Genomic DNA, 14,030 nt, shown 5'->3' with positions numbered 1-14,030 from the left:
CCCGGGATCCTGCCCTGAGCCGAAAGCAGATGCTCAACCACTGAGCCACCCAGGTGCCCCTGTTTTCATTTTGCCCTTAAGGATTTCTCTAATCAATTGAGCTTTTGGCACTTTGGGGTTTTACATTTTTTTTTGTCAAATTTGGAATATTAAAGACCAATGAGTTTTCAATACTTTCTAATCACCTTCTTCTTCCTCCTTTACCTTCAGTTGCACATTTATTATACCACTTGATATCATCTCACAGGTCATTGATTTTGTCCACAGATTTTTCTAGACTTTTTCTGAGTCATTTTGGATAATTTCTATTGCTGTACATTCAAATTCATTGATCTTTCCTCTGTGTCATCAAATCTGCTATTGACCCAGATAAGGTAATTTTCACCTCACATATTGCATTTTAATCTCTGGAAGTGTGATTTGGATTTTTAAAAATTTGATTGTTCTCATCAAGTCCATGGTTTCTTTTACTTCCATGTATATATGGAGCAAACAGATGACAATGCTCATTTAATTCTCATGCCTGTTATTTTTATTTTTTGTACCAACTCCTGGTCTGTTTGAATTGATTATTTCCTCTTTGTTCTATGGGTTGTATTTCCCTGCTTTTTTGTGTTCCTGGAAATATATTATTGGTTGTCAGATTTTGTGTTTTTAGATAATCAGGTGATGGATTTTGTTACATTCCTATATATACTTTTGACTTTTGTCCTCAACTACAGTTAAACTAGCAGTAATCAGTTATATTCTTTTTGAAATTGCTTTTGTGATCTGTTAAGGGAAGTTTAAAGCAGCCTTTAATATAAGGTTAATTTTGTTATACCATTAACATGGATACTTTTATGTCTCTACCCAATGTTCCCTGGATTACAGGGTCTTTTGTTTCTATCTGAAGGACAGGGACAGGGAGTATTTATAGGATTGTGTGATTTCTGTGGGAATTATTTTTCATCTTTTCCAGTGTTTTTTTTTTTTTTTTTTTTTTTTTTTACACAGCCTTGGATATGGATATCAAGAATCGGTTATTTCAGCACTGAGACCAGGGCTCAGGGTCACCCTTCTTTAGAACTCCTGAGCTTTTTCTCTGTGACTCTTCCAATACTTTCTCCTACAAATTTTAGCTACTTTGGGTTTGTGAACTATCAACCTTACTTCTTCCTCTCAGTAAGTAGGACAGATTCTATATATGTGCATATTTTTAATATTTATTTGCATATATTTAAGAAAGCTTGATTTTAAAAATATAACTGGGATTTTTAAAAGATTTTATTTATTTATTCATGAGAGACACACAAAGAGAAAGAGGCAGAAACACAGGCAGAGGAAGAAACAGGCTTCATGAAGGGAGCCCGACATGGGATTCGATCCTAAGTCCCAGGATCACACCCTGGGCCGAAGGTAGCACTAAACCGCTGAGCTACCCAGGCTTCCCTATAACTGTGTTAATAAAAAAATGATGAGGCGCCTACATGATGCACAGTTGGTTAAGCATCACACTCTTGGTTTCAGCACAAGTCTTGATCTCAGAGTCATGAAATTGAGCCCTGGGTCAGATCCACAGTCAGTGTGGAGTCTGTTTGAGATTCTCCTTTTCCTTCTGCCCCTCCCACTTGTGCTCTCTCTCTCTCTCTCTCATGTAAATAAATAAATCTTTAAAAAAATGATGATTACTCTGATTACCTCAAGAAAACTTCAAAAAGTCACTGTATATAACCACCCTGTAGGTGAGTATTCTTATTTTCTTTATATAATAATTGAGGAACTGATGTGGAGATATGAGATTTTTTAAAAGATTTTATTTATTAGAGAAGAGAGAGCACAAGTGGGAGGAGGTACAGAGAGAGAGGGGGACAAGCAGATTCCCCACTGAGCAGTGAGCCTGATGACAGTGGGCTCATTCCCAGGACCCTGAGATCATGACCTGAACCAAAGGCAGATGCTTACATGCAGCCACCCAGATGCCCTGAGAAATCAGAGTTTTGTCCCAGGCCAAACTACTGGTAAGTGTACAGCTGGCTTTTGAAACTCCTCAGCATCTGTGTAGCACTTCAAGTCCATATTAATGTAATACCGAGGACCAGATTAGCTTCTAGGAAGACACCTCCTCACATTGTCTCTGTTGCCTAAGATATGAGAGTTTAGAGTTGAGATTTCTGACTCTCCAGACAGTGACCCATCTTCTTTTCTACCTGTAGAAATCACTTAAATATGTTTCTTTGAGTTTCTGCTGCTGTGAAAGTCATCACATGAAAACCATAACTGTTAATACATTTTGATTGGTAGGAAATACCCTTATATAAAAATTTTGACACATTGAGTACCTTTTTACTTAAAACAATTGGATTAATTTTAGCATTTTTCCAACATGCCACCTATTTGGAACAGTGATTGTGAGGCTATCTCTGGAATAGACTTAAATTAATATGCTTCCAGAAATCTGCTATTAGCCACAGATACCTATAAATTGCTTCCAATGGTGTCCAATCATGAGTTTATAATTACTTAAACAAACTATGTTAAATATATCAACCACTACTAAATCAAAACCAAATACTTTAGAAGGATAAGATTTTTGTATTTTGATAGTCACAATGCATTAAACCCCAGAGGAAAGAGAGTGGAGAATTTAACAAATGCATAGTAAATTCACATTACTGTTTCTGTCCTTCAAGAAGGTAACTCTGTGAAGTTCTTGGAATTAGCCTTGTGCACTGTGTGTATCTAAACTCCAGCCACAAATAGTTAAGTTTTGTAAAGAAAATTATTGCCTCATAACAAATTTTAATTTTAATTGTACTCATATAATCAGATCATAGTTTACCTTTCTCTCCTGAAGAGGATTTGTTTCTCATCCAATTTTGTTACTTCTTGTTTTGTATTTCAAATCCGCCTTTACTCCTAACTTTTGATTAAAAACTAATTTGGATCTCAAAAGTGTTTGCAATATTGCTTATCTTAACATGGATATAATAATGCCAAGCGTCTCTCGTCTATTTAATAAATTAAGTATTGAACATTCTTCTAATTTTAATATGGCCAATAAATCCTCCCAATTAATATATTAATTTGTCTTTCTGCAGCAAATCTGATAATGTTTATATGCAAAGCAAAATATAATAAAAGGGAAATTTTATTTTCCAAGCTCAGAAAATTTAGAAAGATATATTCTCATTGGAAGGAAAGATTTAAAAAGAATAAAGAGGAACATATTTGTTGAATTCTTGTTAGCAAACCCAGGTCTTTTCTTAATCATTTAATCTATCTTCTATATTTTTCACTATTTCAGTTTATAGATAATAGACCCAGTATCACCAAGTACCAAAGGAATGAAGAATTTAGTCATTTGTTAACTGTGTCTTCAAAGTGTGGATCATTCAACTACATTTGCCATGCTCAGACAAATATGTAAATGCACGTTGGAATAAACATTTAAAATACTTAGGAGTGCCTAGGTTGCTCAGCTGGTTAAGTGTCCAACTCTTGATTTCAGCTCAGGTCATGGTCTCAGGCTTATGGGATCAAGCCCTGCTCTGCACGGGTGTGAAGCCTGTGAGATTCTTTTTATCCCTCTGCCTCTCTCTCTCTTTCTCTCTTCCTCCCTAAAAAAAAAATTTACTTGAGTTTGATTCATTTCTAATGTACATCTCATGAACATTAAGACAATAAAAGATAAGTTTTCCCTTTTAATGGCAGCATAATATTCCTACCATGGATATTCAATTTAGTTTTACTGGGAAAAATTCAAGTTGTTTCCAATATTTTTTACTATGAAAATTTCTGGAAGAAATGTCTTGATACCCATTCATGTATTTACTGATGCTTTTTAAAATATAGCACAGTAAGGATGATTGGTGGCTCGGTGGTTGAGCTTTTGGCTCAGGGCATTGATCCTGGAGTCCCAAGATTGAGTGCCACATTGGGATCCCTGCAGGGAGCCTGCTTCTCCCTCTTCTTGTGTCTCTGCCTCCTGCTCTGTATATTTCATGAATAAATAAATAAAATATTTTTTAAAATAATAAAATATAGCACATTAAATGCCATATTATTCCCATATTAATGTATGGTTCATTTCACCTGTTCATTTTACTTAACAGTCCTGAATATTGTCAACTTTTATTGAATATATATAATGTGTTAAAATTGTATATAATCACGTGACAAATTTGTATCTCCATTTTTATTGTTCCAGATATACAAAACAAAACAAAACATCCAGTATTGCACCTACTTTTTTTTCTACTTGAAATGATCTGTCACAAAAATTTTCATCTACATGTTATATAAAGGGGAATCTACAGGCACATTTGTTCATGTAAATATTAAGAAACCAAGATTATAATTATGTGGGTCCTTATCTTATAATCCAAACACAGATATATACCTACTATTGAATTTGGGCAAACTCCACAACTGAGAACAATATATAAACTGGGAGAGAGCATGGAGTAGAAGACTAGTTCTTTAGGCTAAACACACCAATAGTTTGCTATGTATTCCTGAATAAGTCAAACTCTAAAAAAGCCAGTTTTATTCTTGCAACAATTACAGAGTTGGGTTAAATGAATCAACATTCCTTCATAGACCTTTAACATCCTGTCCTATATTTTCACAGATTGCTTCGATAGAAGTATCTTTCCCTAATCTCCCAAATGACTGGAGGGTACTTAAATTAGTTTGCTAAGGCTGCCATAACTAGGTACCCAAAACTGGCAGCTTAAACAAACAAATTGTTTTCCCCCCGTCCTAGAGGCTGGAAGTCCAGGAGAAAGGAAGGTAACAACAGGAGTGTCCCTTCTGAGCCCGTCAAGTCAGATCTGTTCAAACCTCTCTCCTTGGCTGGTAGATAATTTACATTCTCTCCGTGTCTTCACATCATATTTCTTCTATACCTTCTTCTTCTATACGTGTCTGTGTCCAAATGTCCTCTTCTTATAGGGACTCCAGTTGCACTGGATTAGAGCTCACCCTCATGACCTCATTTTAACTTAATTATTTCTATAAAGACTGTATCCAAGTACATTCACATTCTGAGTTAGGCAGAATGGCCGTGAGGATTTCAATATATGAAGTTTGCGGGGGACCTGATTCAGCCTAAACATCCGCTGACCTACCATAGCACATTTGTCACACACCAGATGTTCAGATACATGAGATCATTTTTCTCTGCTCTGTTTGCCTATTACACATAGCTTTTTGTCAAAACTACCTTATAATTATTATAGCTGTATAACAAGTCTTGATACTTTGCATGTAAGGTCTATATTCTCTTTCCAAGTGTGTCTCAGCTATTCTTATCTACTTAAAATCTTTTATTAATGGTCAAATCACTTAGCAATGTGGGGGATCTGGACCATTTATGAGGAAAACTTTGGGAAGTAAAATTTTTTGATCATTCAAATTATACAAGATTAGATTTGCATACAGTGAGAGATACATTAAAACATTAGAATATCTCATTTAGAAATAATGAGAGTATGACCAGGTAAATCAGCTTGTTATTGAATCACACAGAGTAGGGAGAAATGAAGAATCTTGAAATCATCTTAGAGGAAGCTAAAGAATGCTCTGTTTATCTCAAGATGGAGTGGTAATAGAGTTTACAGTTCCAGGATTTATTATTCAGTGTGCAACTGTACAAGTCACGAAAAGTTGAAATAATTTCCTGAATAATTGTCATAAACGTCTATGCTTAAGGGGAGCTATCTCCCACCTTGAACAATAATGCATACACAATTTGCCACAGAACATCTTTTTGTGGCACATTGTAACAGAATCGTAATATTCTAAGCCATTTCTTACAAATGGTGTAATGAAATTTCCTTGACATCTATTATTTCTAGGTATATACTCTGTATGCAAAATTTCATGCTATGTTTCCATCTTTCTATGAAGCGATTATTTCTCTATATTTTTAACCTTTTTATTATATGATATCATGTTGAATGGATAGGTTGCTCTCTGCAAATAATTTCCTTTTTAAGATCTTATTAAATTTTGGGGGGATCCCTGGGTGGCGCAGCGGTTTGGCGCCTGCCTTTGGCCCAGGGTGCGATCCTGGAGACCCAGGATCGAATCCCACATCAGGCTCCTGGTGCATGGAGCCTGCTTCTCCCTCTGCCTCTGCCTCTGCCTCTCTCTCTCTCTCTCTCTGTGACTACCATAAAAAAAAAAAAAATTGTTTTTTGAGATTGTTGAGATTTTGTTTTTCTTTGGATCATTATGACCAGAGAGTATTTTCACTGAAAAATCATGGCTGGGATTGAAATGACAGAAAGTTAAGTACTTTTTGAAAATCCAAGATTAAAAGGCATGACTCACAGTTTTACTTTTTACAGATAAAAGTTGTTTTGTAATAAAGATGACATGGAAATTGGTAGAGGTAGTGTGGGAAGGAGAGATTAGATTATTTAAAGGTATATTTTTAAAAGTTTGTACTAAGGGCATAAATCTCTCATTTGTGTGTTAACAAAAGCATTATAGACTAAAATGACAAACCTCAGAGCAATATAGTACAGCACAAATATAAATATGCAAGTAAAAATGAGTAGTGGATATTTTCAAAAATACTGTTTTTAAATTGAAACCCTATGTGTTTATAGCATAAGTAGAAAGATATCAAGTCATATAAGTGTGTGTGTGTGCATGTATAAAAATTATAACTCTCACCTGAATACTATTATGGTTGTTGTTATTGCTTTTGGGCTGCTCTTTTGGCTGTTTGTAGCCTACTCTGATTTTAATGACCAAAGCAGCCACCTATCACTGTTTTTTGTGCTCAAACTCACAGTAATTCAGATTTTGCCTTTTTCTGATGTCTTCTATTCATATATTTTACTCCAGACTCTCTGAGCTGAAGACTGTGGCAGAACATGATAAGCTGTTTAGGAAGATATATATCTCTTCACTCTTTTGTCAGCCCTCATTTATCATATAGCTGCACTTGGCACTTGACATACATGTTCTAATTTAATCCTCTCAACAATAGTCTGAGGCAGGAGTTCCTCCTTTTTTTTTCTCCTTTTGATAAAGGTGAGATTTTCACTAATGAAGGGATTTTATAAGGAAACACGCTTCATCATCATCACAGTGTTAGCAGGTTGATTGAACATAGAGAATTTGTTCATTTCTACTGCCCTTCCCTTAAATTATTTTTGAAAATTTCCTTTACCCAACCCTGAACATCACTCCTGCTGTGTCTCTGTCAAATTTTATCCCTTCCAATTTTAAGATTGTTTAAATTTTCTGTGATTACCCACTAATTTCTATGAAACTGGGTGAATCAGCTTACATATAAAATGACTGAAATTAATCAACTATTTCAAAGTTTTCTTCAATGGACCTAGATAGACTTTAAGAATAATTTAGGTTTTTCACCATGTTTATGTTTTTATTTGGGACTATTTCCTTGTTTTATTTGGATCTATTTTCCCTATAAAAAATAAGGAAAAAAATTTCTCTATTAAAAAAAAGATTTTATTTATTTATTTGACAGCAAAAGAGAGATAAAGTACATGGCAGGCAGAGGCAGAGAGAGAAGCCAACTCCCCACTGAGCAGGATAGATGCAGGGGCTCAATCCCAGGGCCCCGGGATCATGACCTGAGACGCTTAACCTATTGAGTCACCCAGGCACCCCTCCCTATTTATTTTTGAAATAAGACTCCATGATAATTCTTTTTGAAATATAGGCATGAAAGTATGAACAGAAACTACATTTGAAAATAATGTGGTGGAATTGATCGGAAGAATTTGGAAATGTAGACTTAAAGACACAAACGCAATTTTTGTTTTTCTGCTATATATGTATGGATACTTTATGTTGAACTTTATTTTTTCCATAGTCAAAACCAGTGGTAATAATTTTGCATCATTGAATGCCCTGGGTTACATGTATCTATCACTCCCATAGTCACTTAAATGTAGTGTAATTTTTTTTTAAGTGTAGTTGTCATGCTAAGAAAAGCAAGAAAACTGAATCATAAGATGCTCACATAAGACCAGTGAAGCCAAAAGGAGTGGGCAAGAAATATAAAGTAACAAAGAGTAAATATAATAAATGGAAAGTAGTTACAAATATGTTAGATACTCATTCAGTGGCATAGATAAGTCCTTTAAATCTAAATATTAGATAGAGGAACACCTAGGAGGCTCAGTGGTTGAGTATCTGCCTTAGGGTCAGGGTGTCATCCTGGAGATCCGGGATCGAGTCCCACATCGGGATCCCTGCATGGAGCATGCTTCTCCTTCTGCCTTTGTCTCTGCCCCTCTCTCTGTGTCTCTCATAAATAAATAAATAAATAAATAAATAAATAAATAAATTATTAAAAATATATTAAATAAAGGAAGAGTTATAAATATATTCATAATAATAAGACATCTAAAACTGATAAAATATACATGATTAACCACCATAGAAATAACATACTTTGAAGGTATAGAATTAAGTCATATTTATACATTTAATTATTATACTGATATTAAAAAGTCACCTTAGTGAACTGAAACAACAAGACTGACTGATGGCTTTACATGTTAGGAGTGACTATATAATTGGGTTATATTATTTAGGATGAACCTGAAATAAGTTTCCATTAGATATTAAGATTTCCAGTTTACTTCACAGTTTCCCTATTGTAAAGACAGTTTGACATTAAAAATTGTTCTTCTCACATCACCCTTAAATGCCTTCAGTACATAAAATCCTTCTCCGGATGTTCACTTATCTAAATATCACATTTACATAATACCCAAAATAAAATATATTGTTTTTATATACATATGTGGCTTCTGCTACCTTTCTCCAGTAAAGGAAGCATCTGTCTACCTATTATCTCTCTCTCTCTCTCTCTCTCTCTCTCTGTCTCTCGTGCTGTTAGAATTTGTATTACTCTAGTTAGTGTATATTAAATAATATTACCTTTGGAAATGTTATAATTTTTTAATATGTGGTATAAGTAATTAGATGAAATTTGCATAAGAATGCAGAACATGGGGGAGTTGACAATCCGTTTGTCTATTAGCTTATATTATTAGAATATATCTTAAGCCTTTACCAGATATCCTATTGTAGACAGTCCATGACTTTAACATGAATTCTTCATTTTCTGTCCTGTTGCGCATGAGTGTGGGGAAGGTACAGAAGTCTTCCAAGGTGGCTTGTTGGGGCTGAATCTGCCCACTCCAGGGGCTCTGGGTGGGAGCGGGGAGTCTCAGGTCATGTGGCTAAATAGTTTCCCAGCCAATTGTTGCTGTGGATTCCCTGTTGATCTCCATGTCAGCGGCACCGGCTGTCCTGATGTTGTCATAGGGACTCTCATTTAATCCAGGGGAGGAGTAAGCCTGTCTGGGTTCTGTTCTGGGCTTACATTGGACTCTACCTTCAGTCTGGGTCCCTTCCTTTGGTTGAGTGGAGATGTAAAATGCCCTGCCACTTTGCTTTAAGCCAATTTGTGTTCTTCTGCCTTTCAGAGACCTCCTTTGGCTATCACCTGTATTATTTTCAGGGATTATAGTTGTGTTTAGCACGATGAGTGGAGAGAAACAGATATGTGTTATCCTATCTGGGCCCAGGTTTGTTAGTTCTTTGCTGTAATATTTTTTTCTCAAATAAATAAATAAATAAATATTGAAGGATATACAACTTGTATGCACTTGTATGTGTGTATGTGTGTGTGTGCAGACATGCACATTTGTAACAGGAGATCTTACATTAAATCACCCATTACTATTGCACTTATATAGTTTTTCATGATATTTCCAGTAGTTTTAGAACTACCTATGTTGATCAAATGCTATTTGCATCAAAAAAGATTTACAATAATCTTATCTATCAATGGAAATTATTACCAAGATATTCTCTTTCTTGCTTAACACTTTAACTTTGAAAATTACTTTACTTGGCATTTTACTCTAAATTTACCTTCTACCACTGTTGTTATCCATTTGATCTTGGATAATTTGCTCAATTTTTACTGCTTCAGTTTATAACAGTATAAAGTCAAGGCTTTGGAATAAATGACACATGGGTAAAAATGTTACAGTCATTCTACATTGACTGTAATGTCAGGCAATAGACTTTACCCCTCTTCATCTCCATTTGCCATATTTAAAGTAGCATTGTAATAGAAAATACCACATAGGTTTCTATGATGAGTGAATATGTAAACATCTGGTTTCATGGCAAGATTCTCATATATGTTAGTGATGATGATTATTATTAATAGAAAATAATTACTATTAGTTTTATTTTAAAGTTTGTTTTATTTTAGTCAGCATCTGTAATAACCTAATGGCTATGTTTGTCATTATATTTTATTTGTTGATATATTTTTATGAGCCCACACAAGAATTCATTTCCATACATATTACTTAAAGAGGGGGTCATATTTTATTTCAAATTAACTCCGGTTTAATTTATTGCTAGTGTTCAGAATGCACAATCTACTCATTCTTAATTTCTTTCTTTATTTGTTAATTAATTTTGACATTAAAACCTTTGGCTTCTAAATTTAATAGGCGCCAGCTCTGTGAATGGTTGTCCAGGAGAGATATCTGGTCTGGTGCTCAGGTTGAAATTTAACTTGAACAAGAAAATGATGTCTAGCAGGGAGATGCAGAGAAAAAAATGAGCACATTTCAAGGAGTAATTCACAAAATTGAGCATTAAATTTCTAAATGTTTAATAGGCATTGTGCTAATATGTTATTTTACATTATATTTCTCAGAAAATTTTCATAAGAAGTGGTATTATTACTATGTGTTGAACAATTTATTCTCTTTTACATTCTGTAGATTCCCTAAGAATCTTGTATGAAGCACATCTTTGAGATTATTAGCAATATTTCTCTTTAGTGCTTTCTCCCTCATTTGTCTGAGTTTCTTGAGAGCAGGATCCATGCCATTTTGATATTTTTTCCCAGTCATATAGCCCACCATCCAGCACATATTTGGTTAAACAAGTAAGTGAATAAATTATATGACCTTTAAAAATTGAAGAGACTATATCAGTGGCCTTCCTAGCTAGAATTTCTCACAGAGACTATTTTTTGTATCAAACTATTATTGGTGATATTTGGTTTAAATAGAGAGTCAACTTGTATTTTAACATCATAAGCACTGAGCTGTCCTACTATGAGGATGTTTATTCACTCAATTGAATTTGTAGCATGAGTGGGGGATATGGTATGGTGTGCATTTGAGAATCAATATGTGTATGTGTGTTGGTGTGTCTCCCTTTGGGAAAAATAGGGCTGTTATGGTGTTTTTGTTTGTTTGTTTTTTAGAGAGAGAAGTTGAGGGAGGGAGAGAGAGAATCTTAAGCAGGATCCATGCCCAGTGAGGAGCCCAACCCAGGACTCCCTGAGATCATGACCTGAGTTAAAATCAAGAGTTGGAAGCTTAACCAACTGAGCCACCTAAGTGCCCTGACTAATAAAGGATTTTACTGAGTCTACAGGGAGGCTCTAAGTGGGTTTGTTTATTTTTGTTTTTTGGCTCTAAAGTGGTTTTGATGTTTTTAGTTTTATGTGTACCTGGGCAATTTCAGAAAGTAGAATTTAATGTGTCCAGATTGATGTATTTCTTTTTTATGGGTTTTATGGTAACATCAAAAAGCATGTATGAATAATACTTGTATTTATTTCCATTAAAGCATCCTGATATATTTACATCTCAAATGTCTGTGACACGTATAATTATAGGTACTACAATGTCTATGTGTACAGATAGTTTTGAAACACAAAACTGGATGAACACCTACTTTAATAAAAAATAAGTATAAAATTGTGCTTTAGGTAAGGAGGTCCCATATTAATAAGCATTTATTTATTCAGAGAATACATAGTAGTGTGTTCTTTAAGAGATGATACATTTTTGTACGAATAAAGCTTTTCAGTTCTTGAATTTCCATTATGAGAATATTATTTGTTGAAGGTTCTGTTTGCTGCTTTAAAAGCTACCTGTTTTGCATGGAAATGATGACTTTTGTGATGTATGAAAACTTGTAAAGCTGTCACTCACTATGGTAAAAATAAGAGAATCAGAGTAAGCTTGATTTTTAAATATGCACATTTTGGGGAAGATTAACATTCTGGTGTGCTATCTAAAGAATAAGTAAACCAGTTCATAGATTTAACTATAAAACATTTCTGCTTTGTTATTGATAAATAAAGCTAGAGAGACAATAACTTAATCATTTATAAATTTTATAGTAGACTCCATTGCTAATAAGCATTGGTAATACTTCTGATATTAGAATAGTGGAGCTTATAAGGGTGGGAAAGTTGTTTTAAGCCATCTTATTAGCAGTACATATTTTGAAAATCTTCCTATTGGTACTTTTTCCTCCTTATTAACATAAAAAGATGTTCTCACATAGTTCTGGATTCATATAACTACAGAGGCAAATTCAGTAATTTACTTGGCGTCACATTCTTCAGAGTCACCTAAGAAAATGTATTTCACATTAGCTAGCATTTAAGCTTTGTATTTCTAATTTTTCTTCCCTAGAGCATACAGAGTTTTTCACAGCTAAGAAGTCATATTTCTACTAATTAACTTCATGGTTTTATAGTTTTCTTAGTATTATTAACCCTAAGTCATAAGATGCAGTGACCTATTATTGATATTTTGATAAGCATTACTCTAAAGACTTGACACTTTAAGAAAAACAGAAAAGAAATATGCCACTGATATATTATGTATCTTCCCAAAAATATGCAATGTGAAAAACTATGATTATGAAGAAAAATGGAAATTTATTTCTTTAATTTATTCATTTTAGCTAGAAATAATTTTTTTAAAGCAAAGGATCATAGAAATTAAGAAAATAAAATTTAGTGTACTGGTGTACCTGAAGTAGGAAGTATGCCCTCTCTTTGTTAGATAAAAAAATATATGGATAACACTAATGTATAAAAGAATTCTATTAGTAAAATTCTGTTGAAAAAATGGATCTCTACTCAATATTTATATTTTGTAACAGTTATAGTTTCATCACAAAAAATTATTTATACAAAATTATTTCAATATACATATTTTATTTCCACATTTCCATCTATATATTTTACAATCTTGAAGTATTTAAACAGATATGCAGTTTATACATATTCTATATTTTTTTCAAAAATAATCTTTCATCATATCTTTATAAGTTTTTAAAAAATAATAACAAAAACATTTATAATTCTTAAATGTTTGTATTGAAAGCAAAAGTTTACTTGAAGTTGAATTCATCTCTTAGGAAATTACAAAAATGTTTTTCTTTTCCCTAGAATATGATGAATCTTAAATATCACGATATATCAGGTTAAAAGATAACACACCAGTATAGAATTATAGAATTTGTCTATTTTCTCAAATATAGTAAAGTCCCCCCTCCAAAAGTTTTTTTGATCTCTATATGTTGGGTGGAAGATTTTCCTGGAGCACAGACATAAATTTGCTTCATTGTGGAGTGCAGTAAAATGATTAAAATTCTAGCTGTCCTCTAAAACCACAGCAGGAATTAATGTTCCAAATGTATATGTATTACGAAGTTGTTGGACATTTGTAAGCCACAGATTCAGTTCAGAATACAGGTCACAGGGTGGAGCTTATGATCTTACTTTTTGAGTTTGGTATTTTATTTTTGTTTGTTTTGTTTTGTTTTGTTTCCCAGCAAGATAGAGAGCAGAAATGGCAAAGCCCTTGGCAATACCGACCTTTGGCAATTGCCTAATTGGAATAATAAATGACAATCTATCTGATTGCTTGATTCAGATCTAAGCAATAAGGTGGGCTTCCTAGGAAAAGAATGAGTCACTGGGCAATACAAGATTCTGCTAGTGTTTTCAAGTTCTTACATATGCTCAATTAGCAGCGATAGACTGAGGCTGCCTGCACTGAAGAAGTAACAGGCACAGAGCATTCAAATTGGAAATAATGAACTAAATGTCAACTGAGGGTGTGAGTGGCACCATGGCATCTGCTGGGAAACACAATGTTTGCTCAAGCTGCAGCCCATCACAGAAACCCATCCACAATGGCTCAGCC

Source organism: Canis lupus, chromosome 1 (genome assembly GCF_003254725.2).
Source record: "Canis lupus dingo isolate Sandy chromosome 1, ASM325472v2, whole genome shotgun sequence".
NCBI lineage: Eukaryota > Metazoa > Chordata > Mammalia > Carnivora > Canidae > Canis > Canis lupus.
Note: the sequence above shows the minus strand (reverse complement) of the source record.